This window comes from Cervus canadensis, chromosome 30 (genome assembly GCF_019320065.1).
Source record: "Cervus canadensis isolate Bull #8, Minnesota chromosome 30, ASM1932006v1, whole genome shotgun sequence".
Classification (NCBI taxonomy): Eukaryota; Metazoa; Chordata; class Mammalia; order Artiodactyla; family Cervidae; genus Cervus; species Cervus canadensis.
Genome location: NC_057415.1, coordinates 303,384 through 319,427, shown reverse-complemented (window position 1 = coordinate 319,427; position 16,044 = coordinate 303,384).

Genomic DNA, 16,044 nt, shown 5'->3' with positions numbered 1-16,044 from the left:
ACAGAAAAATCTCTGCCTTTTGGCTTCCTCTCTGCTCACTGTGCATTTTGTATCTGCATTATGCATCACCAGACCTCCCCCACAGGCGGGAATGGATACCTGCTTAACCATAAACAGTGACTCTGCCCACACCAACACAACTCCTTAAGAGATAACATTCCTTCTTGATCTTGTAAGAGTCACATGGTGAACCACAATGGTGCTTAGATCTGGATTATGTAAACTGACAATAATATTGAATACATGGTTTAATGTACCTTTAACAGCCTTCTGTCTTCAAAAAAATCTTATATAAACATAAACTGTGTTTTGACTTGAAACAGTTCTCAGAGTTTTCTGAGATGCTCTTCCTGGGTTATAATCTTCAAATTTGGCTTGAATAAAATGTTCCACTTCTTTCTTAGATTGCTGGATGAATCTTTCACTGACACTAGCCCTTACTAGCTTGAATTTCCCCAGTGTGGGAACGGTGTCTTCATGTGTTAAACAGAAAGGTTGGTCCTTACCAATCCCGCCATTCTGGAATTCTGTGTATGCTAGTCTTTTTTAGGGTCTGCATAGAGAAATGTCAGAGTGGCTGAGATCAGGCAGTTACTTGGTGGGGGAAGTTGGTGTGGCAGAGGAGGGGGCGGGGCACATGTCAATATCAGGTGAGTTCTCAGGAGTCAAAGGGGGACAAGGAGGTTTGGTTGAAACCTGGGAGGTTTCACCACATTAGATGAAAGTTCTGCGTTTGCTTTGGCATCAGCTTTGCTCTTCAGAAACAATAGAAGCGTTACATTTAGATCACTAAAAGGCTGCAGAGAAATGGAGAACAAAGCTCTCCCAAAGGGCCAGGAGAGCCGGTCACCAGCAGAGCTTTCTTTGGCATAAGGCTAAATTGAAGAAAAATCTGCATTCAAATAAATGGCTCGCTAAGTAGATACTTTGGCCACCTGATGTAAAGAGCCGACTCATTGGAAAAGACCCTGATGCTGGAAAAGACTGAAGGCAAAAGGAGAAGAGGGCGGCAGAGGATGAGCTGGTTAGACAGCATCACTGACTCAATGGACATGAGTTTGAGCAAACTCCAGTAGACAGTGGAGGACAGAGGAGCCTGGGGTGCTGCAGTCCGTGGGGTCACAGAATCGGACATGACTCAGTAATTGAACAAAAATAACAACAAAAGGTAGATTTGTTTATGAAACACAATGATGTCATGTGAATCTGATAATGTTGTCTTACAGTTGATGACATTGCTTCACATTTGTGTTCCGTTAAAAGATTTAATTCATTGTTGATCAGACTTGAAATGGTATTCAATGCTAAGGACAAAGGAGATCATGAAAAATGTGAGGGTCATAGAGAATGTCATCCTGAGTGAGATAAGTCAGACGGAGAAGCAGAAACATCATATGACATCCCTTATATGTGGAATCTAAAAAGAAATGATACAAATGAACTTATTTACAAAACAGAAACAGACTCACAGACTTCGAACAGGAACTTATGGTTATTGGGGGTAAGGACGGGGGAAGGGATAGTTAGGGAGTCTGAGATGGACAGGCACACACTGAAATATTTAAAATGGGTAACCAGCAAGGACCTACTGTGTAGCACAGGGAACTCTGTGTTATGTGGCAGCCTGGATGGAAGGGGAGTTTGGGGGAGAATGGATTCATGTACATGTAAGGCTGCTTCCACCTGAAACTATCACAATACTTGGAATTAGCTACACTCCAATACAAAATAAAAAGTTAAGAAAATAGAATTAAAGTATAAACAAAGGTTTTTTTTTTTATGTGAAGTTCAGAAATTATTTATTAAGAGTAATGGACACACTTCGTGGGTATTAAAAACCTCAAAATATTAGTTTTGGTGTGTTCATTTTCTAAAATAATTGTCAAACAGTGGGAACAAGCCTGGGCTTCAAAATGAAGTCCTGTTCAGAATCCTCTAGGGACCCAAGGGAGGTGAGGGCTTCACCTTGTTGAATCCCATTCCCTTGAGTGTGAGACTCATGTCTTACGTGTCAGGCTGGCTTGGGCAAGTGAGGGAGCAGGTCACCTTACAGGGTGTGCGAGGGGCCTTCAGTGAGGAGACAAGAGTGGAAAGGTGGTGAGGTCGCGACAGGAGATGGTAGCCACAGACCGGGGTCTACCGGCTGTCTTCTGCCGGCACCAGGAATCAGAAAGAAATCCAAGGTCAAAGCCTGTGGGAAAGAGGGGCTTGGCTGTGTCACACTGGATGAAGGGGTCCAGAAGATGGAGCTGGACTCTAAGCATCATCTGGCCACATTTCTTGCCCTCACAGAGCACTTAATTTTGCACGTTTAGTCCAGCGTGCGGTGCTGTCTGTTTGGGTGGCTTTCATCAGTTCTGCTCCGTTTTTGACGCTGGTCTCCTAGTCCTCTCGCCCGGGGGCACTCATGCCCCTCTGGCTGCCCCTGTGGTCTCTGTCCCCTGACAGCCTCGCCCGGGGTGTCCCCATGTCCATGGCTCAGCTCTGCAGGCATCAGGACAAGGACAGTGACACCAGGTCAGGACCCCTTAGAGTCCCCTCATGGGTCAGGCCCATGGGACAGGATATGGCCCACCCTGGGCTGTGTCCTCAAACACTTATAATTCCGACAAGCTACCGTCTCAGATTCAGCACCCAAGTGTGGCCATCATGAGTGCTAAAGTTTAGTTTTGGTCCCCATGATCTGCTGTCATCTGCCCAGTGCATCTGAGCAGAGCCTGCTCGCCCTGGAACTTCCTCATCCCACCACCACTCATGTCTCTGGATCTCAGCCCCGAATGTCTTGCTCACCCCTTTGCCAAGGGGCAGCCAAACCTTGCTCTATAGACCAACTAGACAGTGCGGAAAAGGCTCCACGTTTCAGGGTCTGGGGTTTTGGTCTGGGTGCTGGGTGTAACTAATACTTAAGCCAGAATCTCAGGGCCAACTAGGGTCACACATGGGAAGTTACCTCGAGGGCCCCAAAGTGCTGCCCAAATGGTGATGGACATGTCTCAGGCCTCAAGGACTTTGGAAAGCTTCCTTCCTTTCTAGAACATCTTGATGAGTTCAGCTGGGTCTTGTGGAGGCCGGTGTTTTAATGTGTTTATTTATGACTGTGCTAGTTCTTTGTTGCTGCATGGGCTTTCCTTTAGTCGTGGCTGCAGGCTCCTCTTCTCACGGAGCACAGGCTCCACGGAGCTTGGGCTTCAGGAGCTGCAGCAGGCCATCTCAATGGTCGCGGCTCCCGGGCGCCGGAGCACAGGCTCAGTGGTCGTGACGCACGGGCTTCGCTGCCTCACAGCTTGTGGGATCTTCCCGGACCAAGGATCGAACTGGTGTCTCTAGCACTGGCAAGCAGATTCTTCACCACTGAGCCACTAGGGAAGCCCGATGCTGGGTTTTTAACCCACAGAAGAGATGACTGTGGGAAGGAGGAGGAGAAGGCCCAGTGCATCAGTTTTCAGCACCAACTGGGGTTAACAGAGGTGCCAGCGTCTGAGCATCTGAATCTTATTTTAGGAGGCAAGGACCAGGAAGGAGGAAAGCTGGCATATTCAAATGCTGAACCTATCCCTGTAAACTCCTTGACTAGTCACAAGTCCAGCTGGGAAGAGAGGAAGCCGGCTCAGCCTGAACCATCTGATCAGCATGTGTTGGTACAAAGCCAGGGACACAATGAACATACACACGTGACATATTTCCAGCAGGGACCTTCTGTCTGTGGTTTTGAAGTCAGGAACCAGCTCACGGTGCCCCGATCTATGTCTGCACAAACACTTCATGCTTGTGTTGGTGCAGGGTCTAGGCTGGCAGGCTGAAGGATAGCCTGTGAGTCACACACATGTATCATCTAGCTAGCGTTTAGTGTTAGTGTCTTTACCAAAGATGGCAAGGAGGAAGTTCCTGGATTTCCTGGAAGTCCAATAGTTAAGACTTGACACTTCCACTGTAGGGGGTGAGGGTTTGATCCCTGTTTGGGGAGCTAAAATCCGGCATGCTGCATATTGCAACCAAATTAAAAAACCAGCAAACAAATATGGCAAGGAGAGTGCAAAGAGAAGAGCCAGCCTCAGATATTTTAAAGTCCAGCTGAGGAGACCAGACCTGTGTGACCTGGTACAAACTGCACAACCTCTCTGGGCCTGTTTTTCCAATTCCCACAGTAGAGCTTCCCAGGTGGTGCTAGTGGTAAAGAATCCACCTGCCAACGCGAAGACAGCATGTTCATCAAGACGGAAACACAACAGGTAGGTTGGGGGAGAACAGATACATGTTTATGTATGGCTGAGTCCCTCCACTGATCACCTGAAACTATCACGATGCTGTTAATCAGCTATACCCCAATACAAAATGTTTTTGGTGTTTTATTTTATTTTTTTTAATTAATTAATTTATTTTTTCAGTGGGTTTTGTCATACATTGACATGAATCAGCAATAGATTTACACGTATTCCCCATCCCGATCCCCCCTCCCCCCTCCCTCTCCACCAGATTCCTCTGGGTCTTCCCAGTGCACCAGGCCGGAGCACTTGTCTCATGCATCCCCCCTGGGCTGGTGACCTGTTTCACCATAGATAATATACATGCTGTTCTTTCGCAACATCCCACCCTCACCTTCTCCCACAGAGTTCAAAAGTCTGTTCTGTACTTCTGTGTCTCTTTTTCTGTTTTGCATATAGGGTTGTCGTTACCATCTTTCTAAATTCCATATATAGTTTTTGGTGTTTTAAAAAGTAAATAAAATTTAAAAAGAAAAAAAAGAAGAATGCACAGTTAACATCTTTAGAAATAGACATGGATTCATTGAAGACAAATTATCCAGTGAGTGTGTGTTCAATAGCCCAAACACTAAAGGAACATGTAACTGTGGAGGAATCTTTTCTGTTTGATTCCTCAGGACCACTCAGGCTGCAGGCTCCAGGGCTTATTGAAGAGTCATGGCACTGTCCCCTGGGTAATGCATGGCTGCCTCATGGAAAATAAAGTGATCATTTGAAAAATGAAGTCAATATGTTAGAGTCCAGAAGAACTGGTATTTGTGTTCTTTATAGGGGACAGAAAAGGAGAATCCATTGCTCTGTTTGGGTCGTGTTTTTCTGATCTGTAAAGAAAAAAATTTTACCCTGCAATGAAATTCTCCTTTGTGCATCCTTTCTGTTAGAACTAGTTTCATGGAAGTTGCCTTCCTGGGAGGATTTCAGGAAAGGTATCCTTTTACTTATTTTTTAAATGTACCATTTATCTATTTACTTTTTTTTAATTTAAGGTTTGACTCTAGTCATGTATTTTTTAATGGTGCTATCCATTTCTTTATTTTATTTTTGACTGCGTCGCACAGCATGTGGGATCTTAGTACCCTGACCAGGGACCAAACCTGCACCTCCTGCAGTAGAAGCACTGAAAGTGTGGAATCAACCACTGGACCAATATGGAAAGTCCCAGGAAACGTATTCTTAATAGGTGCGCATCGGTATATCTTTTGAAAGGCTTGAATGTACATCTTCCAACAAGATTGATGCCTTTTACAATTCAGGGACTGGAAGCATCTGACTGCTGGCGTGACGTCTGGTGCATTTCTGCCCGAACTTGGCACAGTGTTTCTAAGTTTCTATCCAAAATTTCACTGCCAGATGCCTCATTTGCTTTACATGTAGCATCTCCAGCCGTTAGATCAAAGTATTGGACATGAATTTCCTTGAACTGCAGTGCAGAATAATTCTGAGAGACAGGATCAAAAGGTAAACACTTTACCCACCTGTTTTTATTTATTTATTTTTTCAAAACAAATTCACTGTTAAAAAAATATGTTTGTTTACTTGTTACTGGCTGTCCTGGGTCTTCATTGCTATGTGCAGGCTTTCTCTAGCTGTGGAAAGCTGGGGCTGTTTTCTAGTTGTGGGGCCCCAGCTTCTCATTGCAGTGGCTTCTCTTGTTGCAGAGCATGGGCTCTAGGGCTCACGAGCTCCGGTAGTTGCAGCACTTGGGCTCCAGGTCATGGCCATGAACACAAACAAGAAATCTTTTTGTTTTATAGCTCTTCAGTGAATTTGCATTATGAATAGGTGATGGTGCACCAAACCATATTGTACCCAGAAGTGTCTTATGAGGTTGACTCGTGAGGTGGCATCAGAGGAGGCCTGCATGGGAAGCATTTCATCCATGGCCCCTCTTTTGTCCCAGGGCTGTGTGTGGCCCACGCTGCAAGAAATATTTTTGTAATCCATGAATTTTGCAATAAACCAAAAGTGAAAAAACCCTTCCTGCCAGTTTGTTAGAAATTAATTTCCAGACTTAGCTTGAAGCTTTGGGGCTATAAAGAGCTCATCACTTCAGTTCCTTTGTCCTTTGGAAGAAACCCAGAGTGCTCTGTAGCAGTCTGGCCAGCAGGGGGCACCCCGACCTCCCCATAGCTCAGAAGAGGCTCTGGGTCCAAGAAAGCTCTTGGCTCCCCCAGAGTCAGAGAGGAGCGGTCTTCTTGTGAGGTGGAAGGTCTTGAACTTCTCTGTAGCTCCAGTTAGAAGAATTTCACTAATCTTCACTGGAGGGAATCTGATGGGCAAGCCCGTTAACAGCGTCCTCTGGAATTAAGTTCTCTGCATCCTTTCCTTTCAGGACTGTTACACAAGGCATGACACGCTCCTCTGGTCCAGCCCTGAATGTACCACAGGCTTTAACATGAGGAAGAATTATGGTACCATCCGCAGGAGTAGCAGTCACTCTATGTACACATGTATGTGCTAGCCGCTCACTTGTGTTCAACTCTGCCACCTAATGGACTGTCAGGATCTTCTGTCCGTGGAATTCTCCAGGCAAGAATACTGGAATGGATAGCCATTCCCTTCTCCAGGGCATGTTTCTGACGCAGGGATCGAGCCCGGGTCTTCTGCATTGCAGGCAGATTCTTTACCATCTGAGCCACCAGCCAAGTCCAGTGGTCACTCTCTGGACTTTGGTTAACTTCTTTGTTTGGTCAAAGAAAGTAGAGATTTTTACTTGTCCTCCCAGAGCTCTGCTGCTAAGTCACTTCAGTGGTGCGACCCCATAGACGGCAGCCCACCAGGCTCCCCCATCCCTGGGATTCTCCAGGCAAGAACACTGGAGTGGGTTGCCATTTCCTTCTCCAATGCATGAAAGTGAAAAGTGAAAGTGAAGTCGCTCAGTTGTGCCCGACTCTTAGCGACCCCATGGACTGCAGCCCACCAGGCTCCTCCGTCCATGGGATTTTCCAGGCAAGAGTGCTGGAGTGGGGTGCCATTACCTTCTCTGAGGGCAATCTATAAAGATGGGTAGGTACAGTCAGTGTTTCCCCAAAATGTTCACCTAAAATCTTGTTTCAACAAAAGATTATGTTGCTTAAAGACCAAAGACACAAGGTTGGGGAACAATCCCCTGCATGGTCTCTGGGCTCCATGGGAGCCTCTTAAACGCTCCCCTCGGGGATGGTGGAGGAAGCAATAGAGATGGACATTGCCCAGATCACGTTGTCTGTCCAGGCAGAGACATGGCTCATTTTTACAGTGAGGGGATGTCCTACAGCAGAGTGGCTGCCATGCGGCAGAGTGAGGTCTGGATTAGAGCGAGGGCTGTAGCCAAGGGCCTCTCGGAAGGGTCTCAGGGAGCTGTCTGTAGGGAGGAGGCCTCTCTGATAAATACTCACACTGAGTCTATTTACAGTAGCCAAGAAATGGAAACAGTCTAAATGTCCATTGACAGGAGTTTGGGATTTTAGCAGAGGCAAACTATTACATAGAGGATGGGTAAACAGCTTCCCCGTGGCTCAGATGGTAAAGCGTCTCCCTGCAGTGTGGGAGACCCAGGTTCAATCCCTGGGTCGGGAAGATCCCCTGGAGAAGGAAACGGCAACCCACTCCAGTATTCTTGCCTGGAAAATTCCATGGACGGAGGAGCCTGGTAGGTTACAGCCCATGGGGTTGCAAAGAGTTGGACACGATTGAGCAACTTCATTTGCACTTGCACTTGGGTAAACAACAAAACCCCATTGTATAGCACAGGGAGCTATATTCAATATCCTGTGATAGATCATAAGGGAAAAGAATATAAAAAAGAATATATGTATGTATAAATGAATCACTCTACCATATAGCAAAAATTAACACAATGTTGTAAATCAGCCGTCACACTGAGATGCAAGGGACCGCAGACAGCTTCGGGGCCTCCTTCTTCTGAGGCTCTTCCATTATAATAACAGAAATTTATCTTCTTTTGATTTTTTTTTTTTTTTTTTTTGCAAATTAGCAGGAGAAAGTTGGAAGGCAAAGGGATCAGTTCTAAGCCTGCCGTGGGAAGTAGTGGGGAACAGGCCTTCATTACACAGAGACCTGTGAGCATCTGCAGGCGCTCGGCACCGTGCTGGGAGCTGGCGTGACAGAGGGAAATTGATCTGGCCCTCCAGGGGCTCTTAGCCTGGCTGGGGAGGTCTGGGTACTTACACACACAGGTGGATACATTAGGTCAGTAAGTTGTGTCTGATGCTGTGGCTATCATATGGTCTGAGGATGCTGTGGAAGCCTGATGCTGGACTCAGCTTCCAGTCTTACCTGCTCCATTTTTTAAATTGAAGTGTAGTTGGTTTACAGTGCTGTGTTAGGTTCAGGTGTATGGCACAGTGATTCAGTTATATATATCTGCTTCTACTACTTGATGCTCTCAAAAGCATCACTTTCTTTAGGTTTCAGGGGGGATAGAAAGGTTGAAAACAATCCAGATATAAATCATTTGCAAAAATAGATAAATAAACAGCACCATTTTTACGCAAGAAATACTATGCAGCATTAGGAATAAATGAACTCCTGTTATCTTCAACAAGATAGATAAATCCCAAAGCATGATATTGAGAGAAAAGAAAAACCAGATGGAAAAGAATATATTCTGTAAGAGTCTATTTACATAAAGTTCAAAACCAGGCAAAGCTGATTTATGGGGTTAGAAGTCAGGGGTTATTCTCGGAGGAAGGTATGGCTGAACAGTGGGTGGGGCATGGTGTGTGTGTGTGTGTGTGTGTGTGTGTGTGTGTGTGTGTGTGTGAGAGAGAGAGAGAGAGATGCTCTATTTCTTGATTTTGATAGCGGATTCATGGGTACATTCATTTAGGTTTCAATCACTATTCTGTGTGTATATGATATTTTATCTAGGTGTTTACTTATGAGGGAATGTGTTTACTTATGAGAGATTGGGCTGTGTTCTCCCTTCTAGACTTAATCACATCAAAGAGCTTGGATCTGCACTTAATTTGGACCCACTCTGTACCTTACATAGGGTGCCTTCTCCAAAGTTTATGTTCAAAACAAGTTGGTGGACTTCAAACTACGGTCCAAGACAAAGGCTTCTTCTAAAATATTGTCCTGGGGCCCCAGAGCAGGGTTTTTATGAAACCATTTTACATATGTATGCACCCCTGATAGCTCAGCTGGTAAAGAATCCGCCTGCAAGGCAGGAGACCCCAGTTCAATTCCTAGGTCGGGAAGATCCACTCCAGTATTCTTGGGCTTCCTTGTGGCTCAGCTGGTAATGAATCCACCTCGAAGGTGGGAGACCTGGTTTCAACCCCTGGGTTGGGAAGATCCCCTGGAGAAGGGAAAGGCTACACACTCCACTCTCTGGCCTGGAGAATTCCATGGACTGTATAGTCCATAGGCTCACAAAGAGTCAGACACGACTGAGCGACTTTCACTAGCACATGGGGAGCCACCCCTAGGTCAAGATATAAAGGAATTGCAGCACCCCAGAAGGCTCCCTGCTGCCCCAATCAGTCAGTTGAGCTCAAGGGTGACCATTACTTTGTTGTTGTTTAGTTGCTAAGTCATGTCTGACTCGTTTTTGACCCCATGAGCAGTAGCCCGCTAGGCTCCTCTGTCCATGGGATTCTCCAGGCAAGAATACTGGAGAGGGTTGCCATTTCCTCCTCCAGGGTATCTTCCCAACCCAGGAATCGAACTTGGGTCTCCCGCATTGCCGACAGATTCCTTACTGTCTGAGCCACCAGTCTAGTGGTACCGTTATTTAAGGGAGCTCTGTTTTCACTTGTTTTGCTTATTGAATATCCAGATAAAATTTTTGAGGATAAATATCAATTAAAAAAATTAAAACCTATGTTTCCCAATGGCTCCCATACCTTCTAGGAATGACAGTTTTTGAACATTTAAGCATCCCCTGCTTTTTAAATAGCATTCCTTCTTCTATGGAAAGGAGATGGCTATAAAGAGTGATAGAGCAGGCTCTAGGCCTGGATAAAGCATTCAGGAAATGCTACCCCTAATCCATTTTAACTGAGAGAAATTTACCAGCCTCCAGAAGAAAGGCAGCCCTTTCAACTCCTTGATATTAGCCTAATAAGCCTCATTTTGACTTTCTAACCTAGAGAGCCATAACATAATGTTTATGTTGTTTTAAGTCATTAAGTTTGTCATAACTTGTAACCCATCAATATAAAACAAATACAGATACAAAAACTGATGAAGAGAAAGTTGAATAAATGAATGAGAGAATTAGGCTTCTTTGTTCAGAAGATATTAAGAAGAGGTGGCAAGAATACACAGAACTATACAAAAAAGATCTTCATGACCTAGATAACCACGATGGTGGGATCACTCACCTAGAGCCTGACATCCTGGAATGTGAAGTCAAGTGGGCCTTAGGAAGTATCATTATGAACAAAGTTAATAGAGGTGATGGAATTCCAGTTGAGCTATTTCAACTCCTGAAAGATAATGCTGTGAAAGTGTTGCACTCAATATGCCAGCAAATTTGGAAAACTCAGCAGTGGCCACAGGACTGGAAGAGGTCAGTTTTCATTCCAGTCCCTAAGAAAGGCAATGCCAAAGAATGTTCTAACTACCGCACAGTTGCACTCATCTCACACACTAGCAAAGTAATGCTCAAAGTCCTCCAAGCCAGGCTTCAACAGTATGAGAACCATGAACTTCCAGATGTTCAAGCTGGTTTTAGAAAAGGCAGAGGAATCAGAGATCAAATTGCCAACATCCGTTGGATCATCGAGAAAGCAAGAGAGTCCCAGAAAAACATCTACTTCTGCTTTATTGACTATGCCAAAGCCTTTAACTGTGTGGATCACAACATACTGGAAAATTTTTCAAGAGGTGGGAATACCAGATGACCTTACCTAAGAGATCTATATGCAAGTCAAGAAGCAACAGTTAGAACTGGACATGAAACAACAGACTGGCTCCAAATTGGGAAAGGAGAACGTCAGGGCTGTATATTGTCACCCTGCTTATTTAACTTAAATGCAGAGTACATCAAGAGAAACACTGGGCTGGAAGAAGCACAAGCTGGAATCAAGATTGCCGGGAGAAATATCAATAACCTCAGGTATGCAGATGACACCACCCTTATGGCAGAAAGTGAAGAAGAACTGAAGAGCCTCTTGATGAAAGTGAAAGAGGAGAGTGAAAAAGTTGGCTTAAAACTCTACATTCAGAAAACTAAGATCATAGCATCCAGTTCCACCATTTCATGGCAAATAGATGGGGAAAACAATGAAAACAGTGGGAGACTTTATTTATTTGGGCTCCAAAATCACTGTATATGGTGATTGCAGCCATGAAATTAAAAGACGCTTGCTCCTTGGAAGAAAAGTTATGACCAACCTTGAGAGTATATGAAAGAGTTTGCTAACAAAGGTCAGTCTAGTCAAAACTATGGCTTTTCCAGTAGTCATGTGTGGATGTGAGAGTTGGACTATAAAGAAAGCTGAGCGCCAAAGAATTGATGCTTCTGAACTGTGGTGTTGGAGAAGACTCTTGAGAGTCCCTTGGACTGAAAGGAGATCAAACCAGTCCATCCTAAAGGAAATCAGTCCTAAATGTTCATTGGAAGGACTAATGTCGAAGCTGAAACTCCAATACTTTGGCCACACGATAACGAAACACTGACTCATTTGAAAAGACCCTGATGCTGAGAAAGATTGAAGGCAGGAGGAGAAGGGGACGACAGAGGATGAGAGGGTTGATGGCATCACCGATTCGATGGAGATGAGTTTGAGCAGGCTCCCGGAGTTCGTGATGGACAGGGAAGCCTGGCGTGCTGCACTCAATGGGGTCCCAGATTCCGACACGACGGAGCGACTGAACTGTTCTTTTGTATATCGTTCCACTAGGTGGCGCTCTAACTACAGTATTGAAGTAAAGCTCCTCTTCGAAAGCGCCTCATTTTTTTCCCATCGCAGGCAGTTTTCTTCAGGCGTGGAAAGCTGTTACTCCACAAAAAGGTTCAAGGGAAAACTGTGAAGTGGCAATTTTGATCAGTCTTTTATCCCTTTTCAGGTTAGAACGCAAAGGCCTTCTGGAGGCCAGGAACAGCCCCTCGCCACGTCCAGGGTGGGGTCTGCTCACTGCTGCTTCTTACCTGACCTGGGGATCCAAAGACAGCGCCCAAAGCGGCTGCACTGCCAGCCAACAATCCGCCGGATAAAGTCTACCTAGCCCTTTCATCTAAATAAGGCTAGCGTACAAGTGAAATTATGTACAAAAGAGAAATAGACCCACAGATATAGAAAGCAGACTTACGGTTACCAAAGAGAAAAGGTTGGGGAGGATAAATTAAGAGTTTGGGACTGACATATACACGCTGCTACTGCTGGGGCTGAGTCACTTCGGTCGTGTCCGACTTGGTTGGACCCAATAGACGGCAGCCCACCAGGCTACGCCGTCCCTGGGATTCTCCAAGCAAGAACACTGGAGTGGGTTGCCATTTCCTTCTCCAGATATACACACTACTATACATAAAATAGATAAGCCACAAGATTTCACTGTATAGCACAGGGGACTCTTCTCAATACTCTGTAATGACCTATAAGAGAAAAGAATCTGAAAAAGGATAGATAAACACATGTCTGACTGAATCACTTTGCTACACATGTGAAACTAACGCATCATTGTAAATCAATTACTGCTCAATAAAAAATAAATATAGCTGGAGACCCAGCTGTATTTATACAACCATATTTATAAGCTAATAAGATAATTTATGACTTCCCAGGTGGCACAGTGGTAAGGAATCCACTTGCCAATGCAGGAGATGTTGGTTTGATTCCTGGCTTGGGAATATCCCCTGGATATATTCTCATGGTCATCATTATTATTTATTAAGCTCCTATGAAGTATTGGTTACTGTTCTAGAAAAACAAAAACAGTCTTCCTTGGTGGCTCAGATGATAAAGAATCCTCCTGTAATGCAGAAGACCCAGGTTTGATCCACGGGCTGGGAGGATCATCTGGGGAAGTGAATGGAAAACCACTCCAGTATTCTTGTTTGGAAAATTCCCTGGACAGAGGAGCCTGATGGGCTATGGGGTTGCAGAGTTGGATATGACTGACTAACATTTTCACTTTCAAGTTCCTATGAGGTATTGGTTACTGTTCTAGAAAAACAATGTTAGGTAAAACCTGGCTGTTACCTGTCCATCGACTCAATATTATTATTATTATTTTAAATTATTTATTTGGCTCTGATAGGTCTTAATTGTGGCACAAGGGATCACCACTCTTCTTTGTGGCATGTGGGATTAGGTTCCCTGACCAGGGATTGAACCCAGGCCCCCTGCACTGGGAGCTTGGAGACTTAGCCTCTGGACCACTGACTCAATATTAAAGAGGAATTTGGAGTGGGGCTCTATTAGCAGAAGGATGAAAGTGCTATGGGGCCATGAAAGGCACCTAAGTTCAACCATCCTTGGAGAAGGAGAGAGACTTGGCCAGGGGAGGTGATATTTGAGTTGGCCCTGGGAGAGGGTTAAGAGTGTGTTTCTCATAAAGGGAAGGTGAGCAGCAGAGAAAGGGGGTATGGCTTTTGAGGAGGGTCAGGTCCTTCTGATGGTCTGGAAGGCCGGGTGAGTGGTGGGAGAGGATAGAGGCAGCCAGCAAAGCACAGGGGGATTCATTTGTCAAGGGGCTGAAAGGCCAGACCAGCGAGTTTGGACATTAATCCATGGTCAGTTGGGATTATTTAGGGGTTTTATTCGTGTCCTGACACGGCCATGTTTACATTTTTAAAAGATCTCTCTGACAAACATGTGGAGGTTCTATGAGGTTGGGAGACACTCTGAAAAGGAATACCTGCTCAGAATCTCTTCATTACACATGAGAAAGGAGAAGGACCCGAGAAGGGGCAGAAGCAGAGATAACAGAGGAGACAGGATGAGTGAAAGGAGAATTATGGGACTTGGTTAAGATGAACACCGTTAGCAAGGAATAGAAGGAGGTGTCCAAAAATGAGGCCGTGTGTCTTCAATCTGGGAGATGGTTTCTATGGTGAAGACTTTGACCAAGAGTGAGAATAAAGGAGGAGTAAGATGAGGGGGCGGTGTGGATTTTACCTTAGAGGCCAGTCAGGCAAAGAAGAGGGAGAAACAGAACAGCATAAGTGAGTCCTGAAAAGATGGAGTTTGCCTGAAGCTGAGAAAGAAGACAGTTCAAGAAAGAGGTAGTTAAGACATCGGATGCTGTGGAAAGGCCAGGCAGGAAGAAGAGCCAAAGGATATCATTACAGGGACATGTTGGGGTCACCAGGACCATATGAAGGCTTGGCTTAGTGGACCTGGGGACGGGCTACAGGATGATGAAGAAACTCATTAGCACCTTGATGCTTCTCTTCCAGGGCTGGACTATTGAAAGGAAGGCTATAAGTAGGGAGACAGAAATGTGCAAAGTTTTTTTTTTTTAATTTAAATTTATTTTTAATTGGAGGATAATTGCTTTACAATATGTTGGTTTCTGTCAAACATCAACATGAGTCAGCCATAGGTTTATGTATGTCTGCTCTCTCTTGAGTTTCCCTCCCACCTCCCACCCTTTCGCACCCTTTTGGGTTGTCACAGAGCACCGGATTTGAGCTTGCTGTGTCAATTTAGCAAATTCCCACTGGCCGCCTAATTTTACATATGGTAATGTACATGTTTCAATGCTACTCTCTCCATTTGTCCACCCTCTCCTTCCCCCTCTGTGTCAAAGATTTTGAGAAATTTTGGAGTTGAATGTTTTGTGGTGGCTGAGGGGAAGTCAGCAAAAAGGGAGAGAGCAAATATAGATAAATGTACTTAACAGTTCAAACCAGGGGAACAATTTTGGTCTGAATTTCAGGCACTGCTGGGTAGATTTTGAGGGGAACTTTTCAGTTGGCAGCACCCCAAAGCTCCACTCAATGGGCCTCGGTTTCCCCATTGGCTGAATGGGCAGCCCTGTCTCTTGTGTGTCTCAGAGGAGAGAATTGTGGGGCGTTGATTTCTGGGACAAGCCTGAGAGGAGCGATTAGACAGAATGAGGCACCCATCCATGTCCTGCCCGTTGTCACACCAGGCAAGTGAGATTGCCTCTGCTCCTCAGGTTGTAGGTTTTTCTGTCTTTAATTTATTTAACCGTGTTGAGTCTTATTTTCAGCACACAGGCTCTGCAGCTGTGGTGTGTGTGCTCAGCCGCCCTGTGGCATGTGGGATCCTAGCTTCCCCGACCAGTGATCGGAGCCACATCCCCTGCATTGCAAACTGGATTCTTAACCACTGGACCACCAGCGGAGTCCCCCTGTACCTGTTTTCTTCTGAGGAAAAGGGGTAACATCTTCCTTCAGGCCTTGTGCTGGGGTTTAATGGTATCATACATGCAAAAACACCCAAGGTGTTGCCTCAGCAGTCCCAAGTGAATTCTAAGTTTTTTATTTGCAGATATTTCTAATAAAGGGTTCCTGACAATGAGATTTCCTTCTACTTGGGGTTGCCGACAGCCCCCATGTTTGACTGTAAGTTTATATGTACCCGTGGATCTTCTCTGTACAGATCACTGTCCGGGCTCTTCCCAGCCTGAAAGTGGGACTTCTAATTGCTGAAGTTTTCTTGGTATCTAGTTTAGAGCTAGATAGCCTGAGCACTCAAAAATCCCGCCAATGGAGAGGGTGTGGAGGAAAGGGAACTCTCTTGCACTGTTGACGGCCACTGTGGAGAACAGTATGGAGGGTCCTTAAAAAGCGAAGAATAAAACTACCGTGTGACCCGGCAAGCCCACTACTGGACATATACTCTAAGAAGACCATATT